The 24,607-nt window shown below is 42.5% G+C and overlaps 1 protein-coding gene across 1 annotated transcript in view; it reads left to right on the top strand.

Annotated features, from left to right (window-relative positions):
• The window catches only part of lrfn1 (leucine rich repeat and fibronectin type III domain containing 1), a 52,487-nt gene that overhangs the window by 14,895 nt on the left and 12,985 nt on the right, over nt 1-24,607 (top strand). Inside the window, exon 3 of the mRNA XM_063016630.1 lies at nt 3,230-3,309. The gene's annotated coding sequence lies outside the window, so the exon portion shown is untranslated. The remainder of the gene's footprint in view (nt 1-3,229; nt 3,310-24,607) is intronic.

Raw genomic sequence — 24,607 nt, forward strand, 5'->3', positions numbered from 1 at the left:
TAGTTTTTAAAACTTTTCGTTTACCTTATATGGTCGTCATTTCCTTTTTTGGTGTTTTCCTGTTGAAAATTTTATTGTATGGACAAATTTTCAGTGTGACTATTAATCTCTGGTTCGTATTAATTAACTTGTCATAATTATTTTACTCGTCACGTCCTGATCTTATAAAACGTGTTTATACGAGCGGTGACGTCTGATCTGTGTAATTTATTTCAGCTTTATTTTATAATTTCCTGTTTAGCTCATCTCAGTCCATTTCTGCCATTAAGCGTATAACGAGTTTGTTCTAATGAGCCGTAGCGTCTAATCAGACTTCAGTTCTGTGTCTGATGGGTTTCTGATATAAGAACTCTGGTTCTCCGGTGTGTTCGAGCTGCCCGGGAGAAAACAAACACCCTGAATTTGTACCAGTGCTTTTAAAACTGCGGCCTGATTTAAAAGCTATTTTCAGGCGTGTTATTAATTTGCAGTTGTGTTTCTAATTTCCCCCCTGACTGAATGTTTTGCTGGTTCCGCTCCGTTCCCGCGTCCTAATGCGGATCTTATTGCGTTACGCGTGATGATAAAACGATGGCGGACCGTCATCCCGTCGACGTGAGCGACGAGATTCTTACGTTCATTTTAAGTGTACGAGCCGTGCTTACAATCCGAAATATCGTAACGCGGCGGAACAATAAGGACGCGGCGGAGCGGAACTATCAGTCTCCGTGTCAGAACAATAACGTCCCGCCATCAATATTTCATCATGCCGACCTGAGGGAGCGCAAAGTGGAATGTGATGAAAAATTAACCGTATTATGACTAAAGCTCGGGATTTTATTGCATGTACAGGGCAAAGAGCTGCTTCCACTTTTCCTCTTCTAATATTCTGCTGCAATTATATATACGTTTAAAATAAATAAATAAATATATATATATATTTAAGGGAACTAAAAGAATAAGAAGCATTAATGATAAATCAACAAGAAACTAGGAAGTAAAAACCACCTTGGATACATGAAAAATTGATCTATACAGGAAGCATCGACCATATAAGGAAACTTAAAAATAATAAGAAATATTAATCATATTTCAAAGCATTAAAACGGACCCATACAAGAAGCATCGACCATATAAGGAAAACAAACAAAAAAATGTTAATCGTATATGAAAGCATTAAAACTGAGCTATACAGGAAGCATCGACCATATAAGGAAACCAAAAAGAATAAGAAATATTCATTGTATATCAACAAGAAACTTTAAGCACAAAGGCAAGAAACTAAAAACCTTCTGAGACACAAGTGACCAAAATAGGTGGCAAATCAGACAAAGAAACAACAACAATAATAATAATAATAATAATGAAGATTTACCATAATAAATGTGACATAGACAACAAACTAAACACAATAGTGACATTACATATAAAGCACAAGAGACGTCAACCACTATAAACTTTAAAACGGACCTATACAGGAAGCATCGACCATATAAGGAAAACGTAACAAGAATAAGAAACTTTAAGCACAAAAGCAAGAAACTAGAAACCACCTTGAACACAAGTGACCAAAATAGGCGGAACAGTGACAGATCAAGAAAAGGAAACAATAATAATGATAATAATTATTATTAATTATTATTAATAATAATAATAATAATAAAGATTTACTATAATAAATGTGACAAAAACAGCAAATAAAAAATAGTGACATCAGATATAAAGCGCAAGAAGCATCGACCATATAAGGAAAACTGAAAAATAATAAGAAATATTAATCAACCATATAAGGAAAAGCAAAAAACTGGAAACCACCTTGAACACAAGTGACCAAAATAGGTGGAACAGTAACAGGAACAAGAAATCAACCATTAAAAAAAGTAAACAAAATCAAAACAAAGCCAAAACAGATACATAATCAAGAAGAAGCAACAAAAATAAAAACAAAAATATTAAAATATATGAGAAGGAAAATACAGAGCTGTGGTTTATCCGCCTGGATTCTGTCCACGTCCGTCTCCACGTTACGTAAACGATCCGTTCGGTCTGTCCAAGTGTTTTTGGTTTAATATCTCTCAGTGTAAATAATATTTCCTGAGTCACGGCAGGGTTTCGTCCTCGAAGGATTTCTTTCTGCTGGGACGCCGATCATGACGCGTTTCTGAACGAATAAATGAATGAACGTGGCTCTGCGGCGTCCTCTGCAAACCCCCGTACTGGAGAGCGTCGGGTGACTTATTGATTTTCACCGCGCGCTACATATTTCTGAAATCAAATTGAGAGAATCGATGCGGTACAAGGTCTGAGAGCAGAACGCAGTTATTCAGCGGGAGCCGAGGGCGTCGTCCCCAACACCTCGACCTTCTTCTGCGCTTCTCCTGATCAACGTTTTTCTTCCAGCCGAACGTGTTTCGTGTTTTTGTGTTTTCGTGTTTTCCTTTTGATTTTTTTGAGAAGAGAAAGCGAGATGGCGTCAAGGTCGACCTTCTGCGTTTAGTGTTTTTTTACCGTTACGCTTCGCCCGCCCCGTAAACCGAACCCGATTTATAATTCACAACACGATTTCATTTATCTGAGCGCCGCGAGATTCATAAAGCCGCGGCGTTAATCCAGCGCCTGCGCTCAGACAGACGCCGCCGGGTCCCCGACACTAATAAATATCCAGATACGGTGCAATATGGCTGACTGATTTCCTTCCTCCTCTTCAAAATATGATAAAAGCTCCGTATCGGAACGCTTTTCAGGAACTGTGTGCAATGTCGGAAGGTCGTTCAAAGTCAGAAGGAGGCGCGTTCATTTGCACCTTAGGAAACAAAGTTATCTTCTGCTATCAGTTGTTGATGACCAAAGCTCTCTAGCCATTGGGAGGTTCACTTGTCTTGTGCTGTCAGTGCAGGTCCCAAGCCCTGATAGAAAGAGGAATGTTGCTTCAGGAGGAGCAGCATCCACTGCCAGGTCTGGTATGTGGACCAGATCTGCTGTGCTGACCCTTAATTACATGTAAAATAATAAAATGTAAAATTTTTTGATGAGTAGGTGTTATTATATGCTTATTTTTATATACTGTATGTGTTTGGGCGGCACGTTGGCTCGGCGGGTGGCGCTATCACAGGTCCTGGGTTCGAATCCCATGTGGAGTAACTTGAACTGAACTTGAACTGTCATGAATTAAACCAAAAGTGTAAGACATGACGTTAAAATCTATTTTAAATAAAAATATAATATATAACGTATGTGTTTTGTTTTACAGGTGGCTTTGAACTTATTACCCAGAATTCTTAAGAAAAACACATGATGAGATGAGTGACACAAGAAGAACCTTCATCTCAGGTGAGTGAAGCAACGTGGGTGAAACTAGATGGACTTTTTGACTAGTTTTGTAAATAATAATAATGATCATAATAATGGTGTTATATATATGTGGTGAATTGGATCATTGATCCTTGCCAGGTCTTATTACTGGTCACAAATCCCCACAGACACAACACAGTCCAAAATCTTAACCATTAATTGTTATATCAACAAGAACAACTAACTTTAAGCACAGAAGCAAGAACCTAGAAACCACCTTGGACACAAAAAGTGACCACAATCGGTGGGAAAGTGACTAAAAAACAAGAAAAGAAACAAATAAAGATAAATAAATAAAGATTTACTATAAGAAATGTGACAAGAAGAGGAAACGATAAACTTACAATACAAGAGACGGCAGATATAAAAGATAAGAGACTCAACCACCTTAAACAGAGCTACACAGGAAGCATCGACCATATAAGGTAAAAAAAAAAGCGTTTACAGATGTGTAGAGCCTGTTATAGAAGCCACAGGAAGCAAACTGGTAAAAATTTGGATTACAATGATTTCTGGATCTGTTCTCTATCTGTGACTCCCTTGATGATGATGATGATGATGAAGCTTGCTCGACTGGACAGTGTCGTTTATGTTCTAGCAGCTTTAAACTGACGGACGATAGCAAAAATCTGATGGTTCCTTTATAGTGATACTTTGGGTTTTCTAAGCGTTCTAAACTGACGTTTTGTGAAGCTGTTATGGGGTGCAACCTATTCCTGTTTATATGGGCACAGAGAAATCATGATCAGTGATAAATTACTATATGGACAAAAGTAAAAACAGCATAGTGCAGCTTTTGATAGCTAATGTAGACGTTTGTTACCCAAAATAAGCAGGACACCCACCCAGTGCACCAGTTCCACCCTCATGAGCACGTCCCAGTGCTTTACTGGTTGTCTGAACTGGTTTAGCTCGTTCATTTCATGCCCCAAATGTTCGGAACGATTTTATAAACGGTCCTGTGTCTGTTGATGATATTGGAACACTTCCCAGAACTGAAAATAATCCCCTGCAATCAGACGACCCGGCGCTCACAATTTAGCTCGGCAATCTGGACCGAGCTAAACGCCGAACGCTAAACGCAGAACGCTAAAAGCTATGGGGACCCCGCCGAGCGCCACCTGTTAAATTAGCTTAAAATATCGTCTGTAAACGGAGCGTAATAAGACGCGCTAACAAGAACTCGCAGAAATGAAGCCGTGAGACGGATAGCCTTTCCTGCGCGGTTCGATCGGAAATCGTTGCGCCGCGACGTGCTAGTCGTGCGTGCGCGCGTGCGTGTGTGTGCGCCATCCAGAGCGGCGGCCAGCTTTTTTAATTTAAGGAGGGAGGAATGAAGAACTTGACGCGGCCGATGTGTTCTGCATTAGCATGCTCAACCGTCCGGAAAGCTGTTTTCGACTGTGGGTAATGATCCGATCGATGGAGCGCCGTGCCGCACCGAGTTTTTTTAGCATTGTACTTAGCCGCGCGGCTAATGCAGCGGTTCTGTGTTACGACAGGATTTCTGGACGCGTATCGACAGGTCTGTCCTTCGGTCGCTATTACGACGCCGACATCCGTCTTCATATACGCTCATCTGTGAATCGCTAATAGCTTCCAAACGGTCGGGTTTCTAATGCTAATTGTTTTCTTAGTGAAACCTTGAAGATGTACGATAGCGTTCACCTACGCTTATCCTTGGCTGGTCTTATTACTGGTCACAGGACGCGGCCCACGGGGTGCTGTTGGCTGGATATTTTGGTCGGTGGACGATTCTCAGTCCAGCAGTGACACTGAGGTGTTTAAAACCTCCAGCAGCGCTGCTGTGTCTGATCCACTCATACCAGCACAACACACACTAACACACCACCACCAAGTCAGTGTCACTGCAGTGCTGAGAATCATCCACCACCTAAATAATACCTGCTCTGTGGTGGTCCTGACCATGAGCTTTCATGCCCGTGAGCTGGGTCGGTTAAGGACATCGATTGGTCAAACAGAATCAGTACTGGAGTAACTGGAGCAAACCAAAAACCGCCCTTGTTGTCATTACTGCCAGCTTGGCATGTTCTAAACCCACATCAGATGAGACAGATCTGGATGCGTATTGTACTGGACGGTAGGGTACGGTGCGATGGAAACGGTGCCGCAGACTCCCGTCCAACCTGCCTCCGATTTAAAATACGCCAAGACGGCATTTTTGTCAAGGACCACCAGTGACTAAGTTGTTTATATATCAGGTTATTGATCCAAGCTCTGGAGTCCAAGTCTCAGCACGCCAAGCTGCCACCGCTGGGCCCGCGAGGCTAAGCTCTTAATCATTAAGAGTACCGGGGGACCATGATACGCTTTACTCCTCACATTGACTCCCTTCTCACTTGGGAAATGTAAAGGAAGGAGTATAATATGATACTGCAGCGGCGTTCTTGACAGAGCTTTCTTGACGTCTGGAGAGCTTCAACGGCACCACCGTCGCATTTCTGTGGAGATTGTTTTGTAGGAAGGAACTTCATCTGTAGTCTCTAGTTGTAAACAAACAATTCTAATTAGATTATTAATAAACACAGTCTCATTTTGTCCTGGTCATTTTTACTATGAAGGTCTTGGTGGGTGTAAAATACTCCAACATCATCCAGAGAAAGATGGAGAAAGAATGATGCCCGGTGGTAGATTCAGGCACCACGATCCTGGCATGTCTTTAATCCTAGCGATTTCTGAGCACCCATAAAGAGGTTCTGCCCAAAATGTGCACAAAATCAATACACCTAACGGCAGGATAGACAACCAGACCAAACAAGTCTGCCATGTCAGACAAGGGTAGCACATGGTGCCCTCCTGTCATCATCAGGGTTTAAACTATTGAACAACAAAGCACTGAGTGTTGGACCTTGAATATCCCAGCTTGCCAGGGTCAGCCGGCATACATCGTCCATGGAAACCTCAATCATTAGATCGATACTCCAGAGTCTTAACCATGGAGCTACCACCGTCCAAGACCCTTGCTTTGCCAGGCTTGCCTCTTCCAGACATGGTTAATGCCCTCTTCTCTGGGGAGGTTGGGTTCCTTTGTCTTGTTTTCAAGTTCCTTGCAGGTTCATCTGAACTCCTGTATCCCTTGAGTGCATCCAGAGGCTCTATCTTGGAAGTCTTGTCTGCATTTTAGGTCCTGTCTCGTTGGCATCCTCTACTCCCTAAATACTGCAAATCTTTTCTAAATCTAGTCAAAAAATTTTCCAAGAAGTCTTGCAGTTCCTGTCCAAACCTCACGAGTCCTCCTGGCATCTTGTAGGTCTTGTAGGCATCTTCATGTGCATCATGAAAGCTTGGTCCAACTTTACTGCAAGTCTTCCTCCCCTCTGTTTATATCCCCGGGTTAATAGAAAGTTGACTGAAGTGCTGAGTTCGGTTAATAAAGTGGAAAATGGAATAAATATCTCAAAAGAACAATAAAAGTCTGTACGCGGTAAACGAGCGCAGACGGCGGATTTGTGCTGACTTATAAAGTGAAGAAAAAGAACGGGCGGAGGATCGTGGACGAGCTAGCTGGGATGGATCCTGAATGGGACTCATTTTCTGGCTGTGACTTCGCGGGTCTGCCATCCATCAAACGGAACAGCGAATAGCTTCAGTCGAAATAAATAAATACATTAATAAATAAATAAATGGATAAAATAAAGGAGGAAAAACGCAGCGCTTTCGAAGAGCCGCCGCGTGTGAACGTGGGAGACAACGGACACAATTATCCGGACACTCCACTCGCTATATAATTACCAGTGCAGCCTGGATGAAGGCGATGTTGTGCCACAGATAATAATAGATCACAAGGTCTGCGATCACTGTAATTAAATACATCACCCGGCGCATTGTAATTAATTACCGCTGACATTCGGTTTGTAATCAGTGTTTAGGGATGAATGACCAATTGACTCGGACCTTCTATTTATCTGTTAAAGCGACGTTTCTGCAGATAATTCAGATAAAAGAAACACCGCGCTGCCGAAAGTATACGGACACCCAATGCCTTTGTTTTCGTATATTAAAATACTAAAACCAATAAGGTGCATCAGGTGCGTTCCAGTCACCCCAGTAGTTCCCTGTAGTGGTGAACTGGACTACACTGGGAGTTCGGGCAATTTAAGTGAGATCCGAACCATAGGAAGTGAAGTCGCTGAGTTGGAGGAGAACTTCAGACTGTAGGGTGTCGGGTGCTTCATCACTACACAGGAAGTCGACAGTAAAATGTACCCATCAGTCCCGGCGTGAGAGTACGAGTGGGATTCTGTCGCTCTAACTTTTCACTAAAAACTTGCGACGCTGTAAAAGTGACCAGCGAATGTCCAGAAACGCAGCAAAATCCTCCAGAAAAGCAGCCGAGCTGGGTAATCAGAGAGTGAAGGTGCTACACTGACCTGCCTGCAGTCCAGACCTGTCTCCTAATACAACCGTTAGGCGCAAGTTAAACTGCTATTAAAGCTCAAATTAAGTATTATTTAAAAATAATGACATCAAGCCAAGTCACATTCTGCATGTTACAACAGCCAAGCTGCATAATTAGAGAGTGAAGGTTCTAGACTGACCTGCCTGCAGTCCAGACGTGTCTCCTGCTCAGCTAAACTATCATGTTGTGCACAATAAAGTGCTATTAAAGCTCAATTTAAGCCAAGCCACATTCTGCATTTTACTACAGCTAGGCAGAATAAACAGTGAGTGATGGTGCTAGACTGACCTACCTGCAGTCCAGACGTGTCTCCTATTACAACCGGTTGGTGCATAATGAAGTGCTATTAAAGCTCAAATTAATCATTACTTAAAAATTATGACATCAAGCCAAGCCACATTCTGCATGTTACAACAGCCGAGCTGTGTGATCACTGAGTGAAGGTGCTAGACTGACCTGCCTGCAGTCTAAGCCTGATATACTGCATTACATACAACAACAAAAATGCTGCTTATGGATATAGACCTAAATAATGAATAAAAAAGGATGAAATTAAACAAAGTAAATTAATTTCTCAAGCCCCCCGAAGGGAGAAAGTGGTGTAAACATTTCCCCGTCCCATTTTTTTCGAAACGTGTTGCTGGAACAAATTTGGAATAAATTAACAAAACAATAATAAATAAATACATAAAGTTTCAAGGGTGCAACATCAAAGCTGGTGTTTCATTTAACACAGATAAAAGAAAACGTACAAATCGCTGTGTACAGCTTTAATGATCGTTTCTCCTGGTGTCCCAACACTTTTGGAACCAAGCTTCATGTCTCCGCTCCTCATGTTTATGATCAGTAGATGTAATATTGGTGCCGGGTTCCCCGAGTGCCCCTCATTTTCATGATTTAATGAGTGTGAATGGTGCAGGCTGGGTTAGAAGTGAATGCTAATTAAACTCCACTTCATCGTTATTGATGCTTCATGTGAAGCTTTAAGATCATTAGTGAAAATATTTGCACCCCTGAGAGGCGACGCCCAGTTTCATTCAGTCGACTGTTTATAATTCCACTCCACAAATAAAGTGTCGAATGGTACTGAGAGTGTGTGAGTGTGTGTGTGTGTGTGTGTGTGTATGAGTACATGAGTGTGTACATGCCGTGTGTATATGTAGGTGTATGTGTGTATACATGTATGTGTGTATATATCTGCAGGTGTGTGTGTGTGTATACATGTATGCGTGTACATATCTGCAGGTGTGTATGTGTGTAAATGTGCATATGAATGTGTGTGTGTGTATTTGTGTGTGTGTGTAAATGTGCGTGTACATGTGTGTATATGTGGCTGCATGCATGTATACCAGTGTATATATATGCATGTGTGTGTATATGTGTGTATATATATGCAGGTGTCTATGTGTGTGTATACGTGTATGTGTGTATGTGTATGTATGTATATATAGATGTGTGTATATGTGTGTGTGTGTACATGTTATGCATGTGTGTGTATACGTGTATGTGTGTACGTTATGCTGTGTATGTGTATGTGTGTATATATAGATGTGTGTATGTGTGTGTGTGTATGTATGCAGGTGTCTATGTGTGTGTATACGTGTATTTGTGTACGTTATGCTGTGTATGTGTATGTGTGTATATATAGATGTGTGTATGTGTGTGTGTACATGTTATGCATGTGTATGTATATATAGATGTGTGTGTATATGTGTATGTATATACGTATGCAGGTGTCTATGTGTGTGTATATACACCGATCAGGACCAGCTCATGATCAGCATGAAAGGGGACTACCAAAGCATGTAGAGAAACAGATGGACTACAGTCAGTAATTGTACCATTTATATGGTAAGTGGAGCTGATAAAATGGACAGTGAGTGTAGAAACATGGTGGTGGTTTTAATGTTATGGTTGATCGGTGTGTATTGGTGGGGACACATCAGGAATAATTTAGAAAGGCAGGAGCCCCGCCCGGTGCCTGTAGATTCAATCCATGGCTACTGCAGTGTGGCATGCTTTACACTATTGACGCCAGCTTGGAGGTTGATGTAAAGGCTTACCAGACGGTCAGCCGTAGTTTAAGGGTCTACATCAGGGGCCAGATGGGAACTAGGTGTTACAAAGACTTAAACCCCCAACTTCTGGATCTATAACTCTTGATCTTCACTTCCGTACGGGCTTGAAAGGAATTCGGGGTCCAAGAACAATCGCACTACAGTTCCACTCGCTTTTCTTTGCATTTCTTAAAAGTAAAGGACGCTGGATTGTTCTTCTGAAGACTGAGATATCACGGCACCTCGGGACAGGATTAAGAGCTTTAGTGAAGTGGCAGCTTGGAAGTGCGGCGGTCTGAACTCGAAACCTCTTGATCAATGGCCAAATAAAACCCTGAGTCACCAGTTCTTCTGTAAATTAGAGGGTACGAGCGTTAACCTCTTTATTATATTACCACACACTTGAAGCAGTTAGAGGTTGAAGGTCTTGCTCGAGGACCCACGACGGAAGCTTCATGATAAAGTTGAATTTTTTAATTAGATTTTTTTCTCGAGCAGCCCAGTGCCCAGGATTTTGGGGTCTAAAGGGAGGATCGGAGATGGTTGGGCACCTTGGTGTTGAAGTTAGGTGTTTAGGAAGGTTTTGACCTCTTGGCTTTATGATCAATAGTGGAATGTAAACAACTACTACACGACACACTACACGACTTTCCAAGTGGTCGGGTCGCTGTACAGTTCTCACTACACGACTGGATCTCTTGTGATCGAGAGTCTTTCAGGTCGGTGTGTATTTCACACTACACCATCTATCACCAACTGGAATCGCAGGCGAGCTTCTCTGCTCTCCCAAACTACGTTCTGTCACGAAAACACACGTGAGAAGTGACGAGGGGTTTAATGATACCACGTATAGAAATGCACGTCAACAAATAGCGAGCGATCAAAGCTTGTGTGCTGATGTGCAGCGTAAAATCAAAGAGAAAACGTAAATGAATCTGAGTGGATTTGGCAACACGAGCAGCAGGGATTATTCTATAATGAGTTAATAAATATTGTTTGCAATGCAGCGTGGGTGTTTTGTAGAGAACGATCAGGTCAGAAATACTGTAAAACTTGTGTGTGTGTGCTGATGTATTCTGATATAAACTATATTACGCCCCCTATCCCTCCCCTGCGTCTCCACTCACCCCGCATCTTGCGTTCTCATTGGCTGTTCGACATAGCACTCATTGCCAGTCGGGCAACTCAGATCCAGATATCTGACATGCTAGAAATCTCGCTTCGGTCGGAGCCGCTCGGATCGAGTTGTTGAGTAGTTCACACACAGCGATTGAGAGCCGAGTTTCGATCACCGAGCGAACGCCGAGTCGCTCCCGAGCCGTGGTGGTTTGTTAGTGTGTGTTGTGCTGGTTGTTATGAGTGGATCAGACACAGCAGTGCTGCTGGAGTTTTTAAACACCTCACTGTCACTGCTGGACTGAGAATAGTCCACCAACCAAAAATATCCAGCCAACAGCGCCCCGTGGGCAGCGTCCTGTGACCACTGATGAAGGTCTAGAAGATGACCGACACAAACAGCAGCAATAGATGAGCGATCGTCTCTGACTTTACATCTACAAGGTGGACCGACTAGGTAGGAGTGTCTAATAGAGTGGACAGTGAGTGGACACGGTGTTTAAAAACTCCAGCAGCGCTGCTGTGTCTGATCCACTCATACCAGCACAACACACACTAACACACCACCACCATGTCAGTGTCACTGCAGTGCTGAGAATGATCCAACACCTAAATAATACCTGCTCTGTGGGGGTCCTGACCATTGAAGACCAGGGTGAAAGGGGGCTAACAAAGCATGCAGAGAAACAGATGGACTACAGTCAGTAATTGTAGAACTACAAAGTGCTTATAATAAAATGGACAGTGAGTGTACAAGTTGATCAGTGTATGTTTCCTATTTCTCATGATCACAACTCCAAGGTTAAACGACTACACGTAGCCTAGCTGCACGTTATAACTCCGCTCGCATCCGGCTTATTTAATTACGCCTATTTTACGACTAATTACGTGGCTGATTGTAAACTAATCCATGTTAGAAGATCCATCGTCATTAATTCGGTCCACAGAGGTTCCCGAGTCAATGAGCTGTCCCGCTCGCTTTGGCAAATCCGCTATCCCGGCTTGGCAAACATCATTAGCAGCGTTCACGCGTTTGGGCCTCGCCAGAGCCGAACGTTTTTTCCTCGTCGCTCGGTCTCGCCGCGGCGCCGGCATGATGAAACGTACATACGTACGCACGCCAACCCGAACCCAAATACGGTTTTAAATTACTGTCACTCCGGAGGAGGCGAGGAAGTCGTTCATCAAGGGAAAGAGAAATTAAGTTAGGAACAGCAACAGAGGAACGAATCAACGACGGAATGAAAAATGTGTTTGTACTGCAGCTCAGAAGCTCGCACAGGAAAAATTCTTTCTTCAGAATCGTGTTAGGTCAAATCCCTAAAGCTATTACAAGGCCTGTAGATGCGGGCACTTTTTGGTTTGAAGATTTCCATGCAAACTGGCATTGTGATGGACTGGTGACCTGTTCGGGATGTTTCTTGCCTTTTGCCCGGTGAATTGCACCCACGGAGACCCTGAGTAGGATAAATATATATTATGTATTGCCAAAAGTATTCGCTCGTCTGCCTTCACACACATATGAACTTGAGTGACTCCCATTCTTAATCCATAGGGTTTAATATGATGTCGCCACCCTTCAACACAGCTTCAGCTCCTCTGGGAAGGCTTTCCACAAGGTTTAGGAGTGTGTTTATGGGAATTTTTTACCATTCTTGAGGTGAGGTCAGACACTGATGTTGGACGAGAAGTCCTGGCTCACGGTCTCCACTCTAATTCATCCCAAAGGTGTTCTATCTATCAGGTTGAGTGCAGGCCAGTCGAGTTCTTCCACACCAAACTGGCTCATCCACGTCTTTATGGAGCTTGTGCTTTGTGCACTGGTGCGCAGTCATGTTGGAACAGGAAGGGGCCATCCCCAAACTGTTCCCACAAAGTCGGGAGCATGAAATTGTCCAGAATCTCTTGGTGTGCTGAAGCATTAAGAGTTCCTTTCACTGGAACTAAGGGGCCGAGCCCGACTCCTGAAAGCCCCCCCACACCATAATCCCCCCTCCACCACACTTTACACTCGGCACAATACAGTCAGACAGGTACCGTTCTCCAAACCCAGACTCGTCCATCGGATCACCAGACGGAGAAGCGTGATTCGTCACTCCAGAGAACACGTCTCCACTGCTCTAGGGTCCAGTGGCGGTGTGCTTTACACCACCGCATCCAACGCTTTGCATTGCGCTTGGTGATGTAAGGCTTGGATGCAGCTGCTCGGCCATAGAAGCTCTACACGCTGTTCTTGAGCTCATCTGAAGGCCACATGAAGTTTGGAGGTCTGTAGCGATCGACTCTGCAGAAAGTCAGCTGCCCCGCCCTGTCATTTTACGTGGTAACACTTGGTGGCTGAGTCGCTGTCGTTCCCAATCGCTTCCACTTTGTTATAATAGCACTGACGGTCGACTGTGGAATATTTAGTAGTGAGGAAATTTCACGACTGGACTTGTTGTACAGGTGGCATCACGGTACCACGCTGGAAGTCACTGAGCTCCTGAGAGCGACCCGTTCTTTCACTAATGTGTGTAGAAGCAGTCTGCATGCCGAGGTGCTCGGTTTTATACACCTGTGGCCATGGAAGTGATCGGAACACCTGAATTCAATGATTCGGATGAGTGAGTGAATACTTTTGGCAATATAGTGTATTGTAAGTCGTAGATGAAGATCCTGTGCAGGACAAAAGCCGAGCGCTTTGCTTTATCTGTTAAAATCGTGTACAGATATTATGCGGCGTGTTGCATCCACTGACGTCCCTCCCACTGCACACATCTGGGGTGAATTGGAATGCTTATTTGATTATAAGGGTGCAAATTCCCACAGAAGAACCTAGAGTTGAGTGACCCAAGCAAAAGTCCAGGAGGGAACTGCATTCAGGAAGGGTGGATGAGGGGGAGGTCGTGGCTTACCGGTTACCAGTCGCCAAAACACAGGCCAAACTGGTCCAGCTGGATTTACTACAAGGTTGTTGTAATTAACCAGAATATAAACTGCTGGATAACCACAGAAAACCAGTGGTGCATTAAAATTGCTCTCAACAGCCCAGGAAAGCTGCTGAAGGTGCTTTTACGCTGTAATGACACGCCGTGGTCATAAGCACCGGTCATCAAACGCTTTTCCTTTTTTTCGAAGATGAAGGTAATAAAATGTAATGCTCTCATGGTCGCCTCCTGTCCGAGCACGTACACTTTTAAGCCGTTTTCCATCTTCACCGCTTTCCAATTTCTCCTTGTTTGGTGGGAGTGAGATTCATGTTTATTGGATTAGAGGTCAGAAAATGAAAAACGTTTGACCTTTAAGGACTTCACGCCTGTCGTCGTAGTTCGGTATCAGTTCGTCGTCAGAAGAAGAAGCGCCGCACGGTGAGCCGTGTTTTAAAAGGTGGTCGGTCATGAAGAGCTTTTTATTGTTTTAGAATAAAAATGCACCACAGTTGGCCGCTATCTGAATGATATCTGGTGATCAGCGGTCCAGGGATGGTTGCCATATCCACCAAAATAGTTCCTGCTAACATATAAATTCCGAGGCTCAGTGTTTAGGTACCGTGTACTTTGTACCGTGTATCGGTGTACGTTCTGGTGTTTTGCTGATATTTTTAGTAATGCTAATATTAACGCTTTATCTAAGCTTTTTATTGAAAACACTCCCCCACACACACACACACACACACTCCAACACTTTAATTTTAAAGGGGACTTTGAAGATTTAACAGCTTTGATTGACTTGCTCTGTAGTTTGTAAAATATTAAAGGTACATTAGTGACGGGGGTATATCTGATTATTTGATCACTTTCTTGTGTTATAGGACGCTGGTCTAGCAAAGAACTTTAACGTGTTAGAAGGTTAGGAATTGAGTTGGGTTCAGGTCTGGGAATTAGGTTGCGTTTAGGTTTATGAATAGAGTTAAAGTTGTGGTTAAGGTTGGGAATAGAGATGGTTGTGGTTAGAGGTAGAAATGGAGATATTGTGGTTGAGTTTAGGGTTGAGGTTAGGAATAGAGTTGAGTTTAGAGCTGGGGATAAGGTTGTACTTAGGGTTAAGAATAGAGTTGTGATTAAGGTTGTGGTTAAAGTCGGGAATAACGATTGTAAGTAAATTAGTAAGTAAGTAAATTTTATTTATAAAGCACTCTTAAAACAACTTACGTTGACCAAAGTGCTGTACATCGAATAAGCATACATAACACAACATTATATTAAAAAAGTAAGAACCAAATAAAAATACAGAGTAAGAGACAAAATAAAACAAATACAAATAGACTAAACAATTAAAATTAACACAGCTCCTCACTGTTCAAATGCCAGCTTATAAAGGTATGTTTTTAGGAGTGATTTAAAAACAGCGGCCGAAGGTGCTTGTCGAATATTAGGAGGTAGAGTGTTCCATAGCCTCGGAGCATAAACTGCAAATGCACGATCACCTTTTAGCTTCAAACGAGCCCTAGGAACAGTCAACAAATTCTGAGTGGCTGATCTTGATTGTGGTAAGGTTGTGGTTGGGGTTAGGAATAGAGTTGGATTTAGGACTGGGGTTAATGTTGAACTTAAGGGGGAATAAACTTGTGGTTAGGGTTGTGGTTAGAGGTGAAATAGAGATGTGGTTGTTTGAGTTAGGTATATAAATATGATTGTGGTTAGGGTTGGAAATAGAGGCCAGGGTTGTGGTTAGAAGTAGGAATAGAAATAGGGTTGTGGTTAGAAGTAGGAATAGAGACAGGGTTGTGGTTAGGGTTGGGAATAGAGTTGGGTTGTGGTTAGAAGTAGGAATAGAAATAGAGTTGTGATTAGAAGTAGGAATAGAAATAGGGTTGTGGTTAGAAGTAGGAATAGAAATAGGGTTGTGGTTAGAGGTAAGAATAGAGACAGGGTTGTGGTTAGGGTTGGGAATAGAGTTGGGTTTAGGGCTGGGGTTAAGGTTGCACTTAGGGGTAGGAATAGAGGTAGAGTTGTGGTTAGAGGTAGGATTAGAGTTAGAGTTGTGGCTGGAGAAGGAAATAGAAATAGAGTTGGTGTTTGGGTTGGAAATAGAGACCGTTGTGGTTGGAGTTAGGAATAATAGTGTGGTAAGGTTGTGGTTTGGTTAGGAATATGGAGGCGGTTAGGGCTGGGGTTAAGGTTGCACTTAGGGGTAGGAATAGAGACAATCTAGAGTTAGGGTTGAGGTTAGAGTAAAGGTAAGTGTTAGAAATAAATAATAATAATAATGTCTTAGTTAAAAGTAAAAACAAAATCCCATGTATAAATGATACCACTTACATTTATTTATTTATTTATTTATTAATTTTTTTTTTTTTTTTTTTTTTTTTTTTTTTTTTTTTTTTTTTTTTTATATTTTACCCATTAGTCTCAGGCTGGCTGGAATAATGTAATGAGCTAGCTCCTGGATATATATTTTTAATGTTTTATATATAATTATTGGGCTTTTGCTAAGTAAAATTACATGTTTTTTTTTTGTTTTATATGCTAATTTTTTGTGATAACAGAAGTAATTATCTGTACTTAAACTTTTCTTTATCATTTATAAAGATAATTATTCTGTTTTTTAGAGGTGTATGACACTGTTCTAACAATTAATATATGTTGAAAGTAGAAGATTTCATGAAATTATAGGACAATTTCCTGTAAAATGACAGTGATAGATGTTAATTATAGTAAATATAATTACCATTATCTGGTGCCCCTGCTGCCAGAAAAATACCGGTTTTTTACGCTTTTTTTTTTTTTACAGTGTAGCTGAACAAATAATTTCCTTTTACACTTGTGTTTTTTTCTCACTTATTTCATATCAGTAAAATAATTATTAGCACTTTTTGATGAATGTGAGTGGCACGTTGCTTTGATGTAAAGGTTTATTAAGCACACACGTCTCGTTTGTTAGCCTCGTGTCTTTACTTTCCTCCATCAGGTTCTAGAACGCAGGAGGTCGGGCTCGGGGAACAGAGGCTGAACGGCAGCGTTTAGGAAATGTGACGCACCCATTATTTTCAGCTAGTTAATTGAAACTAGCGGGTAGCTAATAGTTTCCTGATGGCTGATAAAGTGCACCGCGAGCTTTCCTTCTCCGCTCGGCTCTGGCTCGCACTTTCCGTCGGGTTTTATGTTCGACGCGGCAGCTGTTTTGTTCGCGTCTTTGATTGATTGAGGCGTTTGGGGTCCCGTAACGCGCCGTATGTTCTGGTTTATAAGCGCCGCGGCGGTTTTATAGTCTGATAACGGATGAGTTCCGTTTCGTCTTAATAGCAAAACATGAGAACGAGGGAAACAATCGCTACAGGTGTTTTTGTACAGGTGTGCTAGTGTCGTGTTCTCCTCTCTCAGCGGGATCCCCATCAGACTGGCATAGCCCGAGAGTTTACAGCATTACCGGCGTCAGCGTGATCCAGATGCTGCTGGCTAGCTGTTAGCTTGTAAGCCGTTCCGGCTGGACGTGCTTCGTCTGGCATGGTGGGATTTTTTATTTATTTATTTTTTTTCCTGAACGTCTTCTTCGATGGCGACTGTGTTTTTATGGTGACGTCTTTAGAGAAGGTTTTACGAAGCAATAAAAAAACCTCTCCTTGGTAAAGACAAGTTGTCCAAGTCCTCACAGCAAAGCAAATCCACAAAGTCGCACCACCATGTTGTACTGCAATGTTTTATTTATTCATTTATTTATGCATTAATCCACATGTTATTATGATAGCCTGTTATGTCTTGTCATTCTTTTCTTTCTATTGTTTTCTCTTTATCTATTTGTTTATTCATTATTAATTTATTTTTTTGGTTCTTTTTATCTATTTATTTATTTAGTGTTTATTTTTATTTATGTTTATTTGTAATGTTTTTTATTTATTTTATTTAACTTTGTATTTCTTTTTACTTATTTACTTTTACATTTATATTATTTTATTAATTTATTTAATTTATTATTTTTATTTATTTATTTATTATTGTTTATTTATATTTTTTTATATTTTTGTATTTATTTTATTTAATTATGTATTTATTATTTTATTTTATTTATTTACTTTATTTACTTATTTTTATTTCAGAAATTAATTTATTTTTATTTAGTATTTTTATTTTTATTTATTAATTATTTTGGTTATTTAGTTTTTATTTATTTATTCAATAATTAATTTATTGCTTATTTTTAATCATGTTTATTTAATTTTATTCACTTTATTTAATTATGTATTTATGTTTATTTATTTATTTATTTTAATTTTTTTTCTTTATTTATTTTTTTTTCTTTGTATTTTTTCTTTATTTTATTATTCTTATGTTTTCTAAATATTATTATTAGCTTATTTAAATGATTTCTTTTGGATATTTTTTACTTCTTTGATTTTCTTTACTGTATTCATCCTGTCTGCATTTTATCTTTTATTTATTTATCTGTTGTACCACCACTTTGTCCTGGTCAGGGTCGCGGTGGGTCTGATTCATAGAGCAAAAAGCAGGAAACACTCCTGACAAACACACACACACATTTAGGGATGATGGGAGGAAACCGGAGCACCCGGAGGAAACCCATACAAACATACAAACTCCACACAGACAGGAATGAAACCCATGTTCTTCTCACTGCGGGGTGACAGAGCTACCCACCACTTGCCGCCCCGCCCGCCCCCTGTTTTTTAATTATTCGCTTGGTCGCGTTGTTTTGGTTTCCTGTTTTGGCGGCACCTCTCAGGATGTGCTGTCATCATGAAGAATCGCACCTTGGTTTCGCTCCTCCAGATGAACGAGAGCGACACTGGAAATGAATTCTTCAGAGGAATTTGTGTAATTACATTTACACGTCAGGCGGATGAGAGCGAGCTGGAGGTACGTTCTCCTGAAACGAGCGAACACGTGAAGAGCGCGGCGGCTGAGCGGCGTTACGGCTCTGTTAAACTTAATGGTGATCGTAACAGCGACGTGTGGAATGTACGACAGAGAAAATAAGTTTCTTACCCAACAGACGACGTTTTGATTGTTTTTATTCTTTATTTTCTGCTTTGTTTAGAAAAGGGTTTAAATAAATATCAGGGATTAAATTAATCCCAGTTTTATTTTATAAAACTATTAATCTCGTACACGTGCCCATTTGGGCAATTTAAAGCAACGACTCTAACCAACCTGTAAACTACAACTCCCATGATTCATTGGGTTCGGACCTCGTGTCACGTGTCACAGACTCTTACGGTACTTTTACGGTATACAGTCTGAACAATTGTGGGTTAAGGGCCTTGCTCAAGGGCCCAACAGCAGCAACCCGGCAGTGGTGGGGCTTGAACCAGCAACCTTCTGATTACTAGTCCAGTACCTTAACCTCTAGGCTACAGCTTGCCTTATTGTAGGAGCCATCGATGTTCCCATCGGTTACTGATATGGCCGGAATGTTTTTGAATGGCAGAGGATGGTAGGGGTCTCGGTCCGTCCTGTATCACGGCATCCAGCTCTCGTTACTGCGCTATAGCTTCTCCAGCCCCTGTGGGTTATGGGTATATAATGAATTGCACCCACTGCAACCCTGACCAGAATAAAGTCATGGTAAAACAGACACTGACAATGATCAATTAATGTATCTGTCTGTCTGCCTGCCTGTCTATCTGTCTGTCAATCTGTCTGACAGTCTATCTATCTGTATGTCTGTCTGTCGGTCTATCTATCTATCTATCTATCTATCTATCTATCTATCTATCTATCTATCTATCTATCTGTATATCTGTCTGTCAGTCTGTCTATCTGTCTGTCAATCTGTCTGACAGTCTATCTATCTGTATGTCTGTCTGTCGGTCTGTCTATCTATCTATCTATCTATCTATCTATCTATCTGTATATCTGTCTGTCAGTCTGTCTATCTGTCTGTCAATCTGTCTGACAGTCTATCTATCTGTATGTCTGTCTGTCGGTCTGTCTGTCTGTCTATCTATCTATCTATCTATCTGTATATCTGTCTGTCAGTCTGTCTATCTATCTGTCTGTCAATCTGTCTGACAGTCTATCTATCTGTATGTCTGTCTGTCGGTCTGTCTGTCTGTCTATCTATCTATCTATCTATCTGTATATCTGTCTGTCAGTCTGTCTATCTATCTGTCTGTCAATCTGTCTGACAGTCTATCTATCTGTATGTCTGTCTGTCGGTCTGTCTGTCTATTTTTTTTGTATGGATTCTATTTTCCTTTTACCAGGCATGTGGGGATTTGACTCGCTCTCTTTATCCATGTAAATACTGTAAATGTATTTCCTGCTTTATAATCTGCTGTATAAATGCAATAGAAGACTGAAGGTCGTGTTATTATAGACCCTGCCGCTCGATTTCTTCTTATTATTTTATTTAAAATGGTGCAGAATATACGTTCTTCCTTCTTTTATTATTAATCTGTAGATGATTATGTTCTATATAAGTGCATAATGCAGCGTAATGCAGTTTTAATAGCGCCGCCGCTACCTGCTCCACACCGAGCGTGAGCTCCACACTGGAATTAAATTGAGAAGAAAATGATTTTTCCTCTCCCGGCTGCTTCTCCTCTTCGTTCACGTCTCTGAATCATTCACGACGTTTCTTTATAATCGTATCCCTCGTATTTTCTGGCTGGAGGTTCGAGGTGTCCCGACCCGCTGCAGATTTCTGTGTTTCCTGGCGTCTGTTCAGGCGAACGTTTAAAACGGACGAAAACAAAACGGCATCTTTTAAACGTCTCGTTAAGATCTTCGTTCCTGCCGTGAGCAGAAGCTAAAATAATAATTGAATGTAAATGTTTCTGTGTTTCCTTCTGGTCTGTTTGTACAGATCCTGACGCTTCAGCACACGTTCTGATGTTCGGAGGTTTTAGTAGAGTGTTTATTACATTTAGAGAACTATTATAATCTCCATCTAATAAAATAAAACCTTTATATGAGATTATAAAGTCTTTATAGTCCTGAAGCTGAAGATGCTTTTAAACAACATGCTGGATTTTCTTCTTCCACTGAAGCTTCTCTTCATTATTAAGTTTATTTATTTTATTTAGACAGACAGACAGACAGACAGATAGACAAACTGATAGATAGACAGACAGACATGATAGATAGATAAAAAGATAGACAGACAGACAGACAGACAGACAGACAGACAGACAGACAGAGATATATTACATTTACATCTTCAGCATTTAGCGGACACTTTTATCCAAAGTGACTTAGAGTACAGTGACAGTGTATTCTCTAAGCAATTGAGGGTTAAGGGCCTTGCTCAAGGGCCCAACATTGACAACCTTGCAGTGGTGGGACTTGAACCGGTGACCTTTTGATTACTGGTTCAGTACCTTAACCACTAGGCTAGTCAGTCCATTAAAGGAGGCACCATCGTTGTGCACTACACAATACAGTGATAGACACATAATGAAGGATGGATTAGCACCAGATACTTTAATTACCTCGATTTGCTCGGTAAGCAGCACAAGCGTCGTTACTCCCAGAACAATCACGTTACGTCTAAACACAGAGAGCAGGAACGAGGCCGCCGCTGTTCAATCCCACTAACTGGTACCGACGCCGAAGCTCATTTACGGTGAATAGAACACGGCCTCGCTGCACGTGTGCCCTCGCTCTGCCAACCTTTATTATTTAAAAGAATAAACGCCAATTATGGAGCGAAAAGCAGGTGAACCCAGCCTGACCTCGCCATTATGACCTGGCTGAGATTATTGACCGACCGGGCGCTGCGTCATTCTCCGGGAAAAATCTCCTGCGCTGGTATTGTGGATAAAACAAAAAGCTTTTCTAAGTTCTGAGCGGCCGCGTCACCGCTCCACTGATTCACTTTAATCAAATTATTTCCTTTCTTCCTTTGGTTAAATATATATTTAAAAGAATAAAATATAAAAGATTTCTGATGCACCCGTTGATTCAGACCCGTCTGTCTCGCTTTGATGAGCTCGTAATCGTCGGAGCTTCCTGTTAGCCGGAGCAAGGCTTAAAAAAAATAATAAAAAATGAGACCGTGTGCGGCGGCTCTTATTAGTCACGCTGCATTACCGGGGTTAATTTAGAGTCCTGAATCACGGAGGTCCTTCTGACGAGCGCGTTAGGAAGCGGCGCCGACGGGATCCTTAAGCGGCGTGACCTCACGTTGGCTGAGGAGTCGTGATCAGGAGACGATCGGAGGATCCTGAATATGACGAATAGAGATTCGATTCCTGCTCAGACAGGCCGCTAGATGGCGCTGGAGATAAAACTTTGACCTTCATGCGTCATCGGAAAGCGTAACGAATCCGGAAACCCGGCATGACGGCTTCGAGTGAGAGTCATCCAAGAGAATGACAATCGCATGCCCTGCGTCTCCGTGCGCCGCCTGCTGGCCCGTCTAGGCGGTGCAGAAGGGCACGATCTTCGTTCCTTCTCCTTCACGGCGCGTCGAGGTCAATTCCACATGGACGGCTTCCTCTCACGGATGGACACCCGTGTTAGAGCTGTCACAGGATCTCCAGGATCATGGTGCTGAGTAAATAAATAAATAAATAATACGTCCAGGTTCCAGATGCGTCCCTGTCAGATTTTACACGTAATATATAATAAATGTGACACGTACAGAAGGTGCGACTGAATAAAACGTCAAATCTAATCTAAAAAATCGAATCCTTTAAGAGCAAGGGCTGTAGTACAAGTTAGAGGGCTGTGTCTCAATCCAAAACAGTCTGTATGATGGTATTGGAACACAACTGCACTGGTGCAGATGTTGGGCTGATGTTAAATGCAACTGAACACTACTTGCCTAGTACCTACCACCTACCTAGTACCTACCGACAGGGTACTATCTACCTAGTACCTACTACTTACTTAGTACCTACTGGCATGGTACTACCTATCTAGTACCTACTGATGGGGTACTACCTACCTAGTACCTATTGATGGGGCACTACCTACCTAGTAACTACCCACGGGGTACTACCTACCTAGTACCTACCGATGGCATACTACTTACCTAGTACCTACCGATGGGACACTTACTGACAGGGCACTACTTACCTAGTACCTTCCAACAGGGTACTACCTACCTACTAACTACCAATGGGGTATCGCCTACCGAGTACCTACCGATGGGGCACTACTTACCTAGTACCTACCGATGGGGTACTACTTACTTAGTAACTACCAATGGGATACTACCTACCTAGTACCTGATGACGTTGCACTACTTGCCTAGTACCTACCGATGGGGTACTACCTACCAAAACAACAAGGTAGTACCTACCGACTGTAGCCTAGTGGTTAGGGTTCTGGACTAGTAATCAAAAGGTTGCTGGTTTAAGTCCCACCACTGCCAAGTTGTCACTGTTGGGCCCCTGAGCAAGGCCCTTAACCCTCAATTGCGACAGCGGTCAGAAGTGGACAAGGCACAAAACCGCCAACCGGTGACTGGGCGACCGAGGACATGATGGCACTGGCGTCTGATACGGACCGACAGATCTAACTGTGGTTGAGGTGGCAGATCAAGTGAATCCTGGTATTGAGGTGAATGTGGCACAACACACAGAGCATCGAACCCTTCTGTGCCAGTCAGAGTGCCCATGCAACTCCTTATCTAGATGAGATGAACAGCTATAAAAGCTTGTTGTCGGGCGTCCACATACTTTTGGCACGTCGATTTAAACACCTCAGGTACCAGTTTTGAACGTTGCCAGCGTAATCACACACCGCGGCTCATCTTTTCTACTCGCCGGCTGGTTTAAAACCCCCCCAAACTTCCCGCCGCATGCTGTGATTGATGCTAATGCTGGGTGCCAGGACAGGAAGATTGCCAGCCAGCCGGGCGCTATATGCACGTTAGCTCGAGTTATCGGCAGCGACTGGGCACTTTGAATGATGCAACCCCGCCGTAACAGGGAACCAGGCGCTTCGGGAGGCCTCCAGGCGAGCGGCGCGCCACTTCACGTGCCGTCTCGAGATATGAGACGTCTCTTCAGGTGCCAGCCATTTTCGGGTGGCGTTGGCGAATCAGATGCGCACGGAGAGCCGGGGCGTCCACGCCCGACGCTCTCAGCTCTCGTTAAAAGCCTGGTTAACGCGCTGGTAAATACGCCGTGCCCACCTCATCTCCATCAGAACTGAGACCTCTACATCGCTGGCAGCTTAATGGCATCTAAATGTGATTCCAGGACCTAGATTCTTCTGCACCGTTGCCTTGGCAACAGAGTCCTCCGTGCCGCCGGCGGCGTTATTTATTTATTTATTTTATTTGTTTTCGCCTGGCGACGCGGGCAAATCGATAGGAAAGTCCTTCAGGAAGCGTTCGAGCACCGGCCCTTTCATGTCCAATTTAGCGCACGTGATTGGATGCAGACTGAGACGATGGCGCATTTTCCAGTCAGTCGGGTACCGTGGTCAGGGTCGAGATGGGCACTGGGCTTTACCTTAAGTGTCTGGACAGGGACCGGCGGCACCACCCCCATCCTTCAGACCTAGTCGATCATATCTCTGAGATTTGAACCTGGATCTCAGCAGTGGTTGTCCGCTGCACCACCCAAGCGTCGTTGATCGTTAGTTGTTGGACTTTTCGGAGAAGCTTTCCTCTAACATTCGAACCATGTCTGCAGGGATTCACCTCCAAAAAAAAGAACCCTAAGGCCTGTCTCACAGTCAGCATTCCGAGTCATCTCAAAGTTTTGGATGAGGTTGAAGTGGAAGTCAGGTCTCCACCAAGGTTGATTTGTGCAAGGGTGCACTGCCACGCTAACCACAAGGGCGTTCCC

The sequence above is a fragment of the Trichomycterus rosablanca genome, chromosome 20, assembly GCF_030014385.1.
Source record: "Trichomycterus rosablanca isolate fTriRos1 chromosome 20, fTriRos1.hap1, whole genome shotgun sequence".
NCBI classification, from domain to species: Eukaryota; Metazoa; Chordata; class Actinopteri; order Siluriformes; family Trichomycteridae; genus Trichomycterus; species Trichomycterus rosablanca.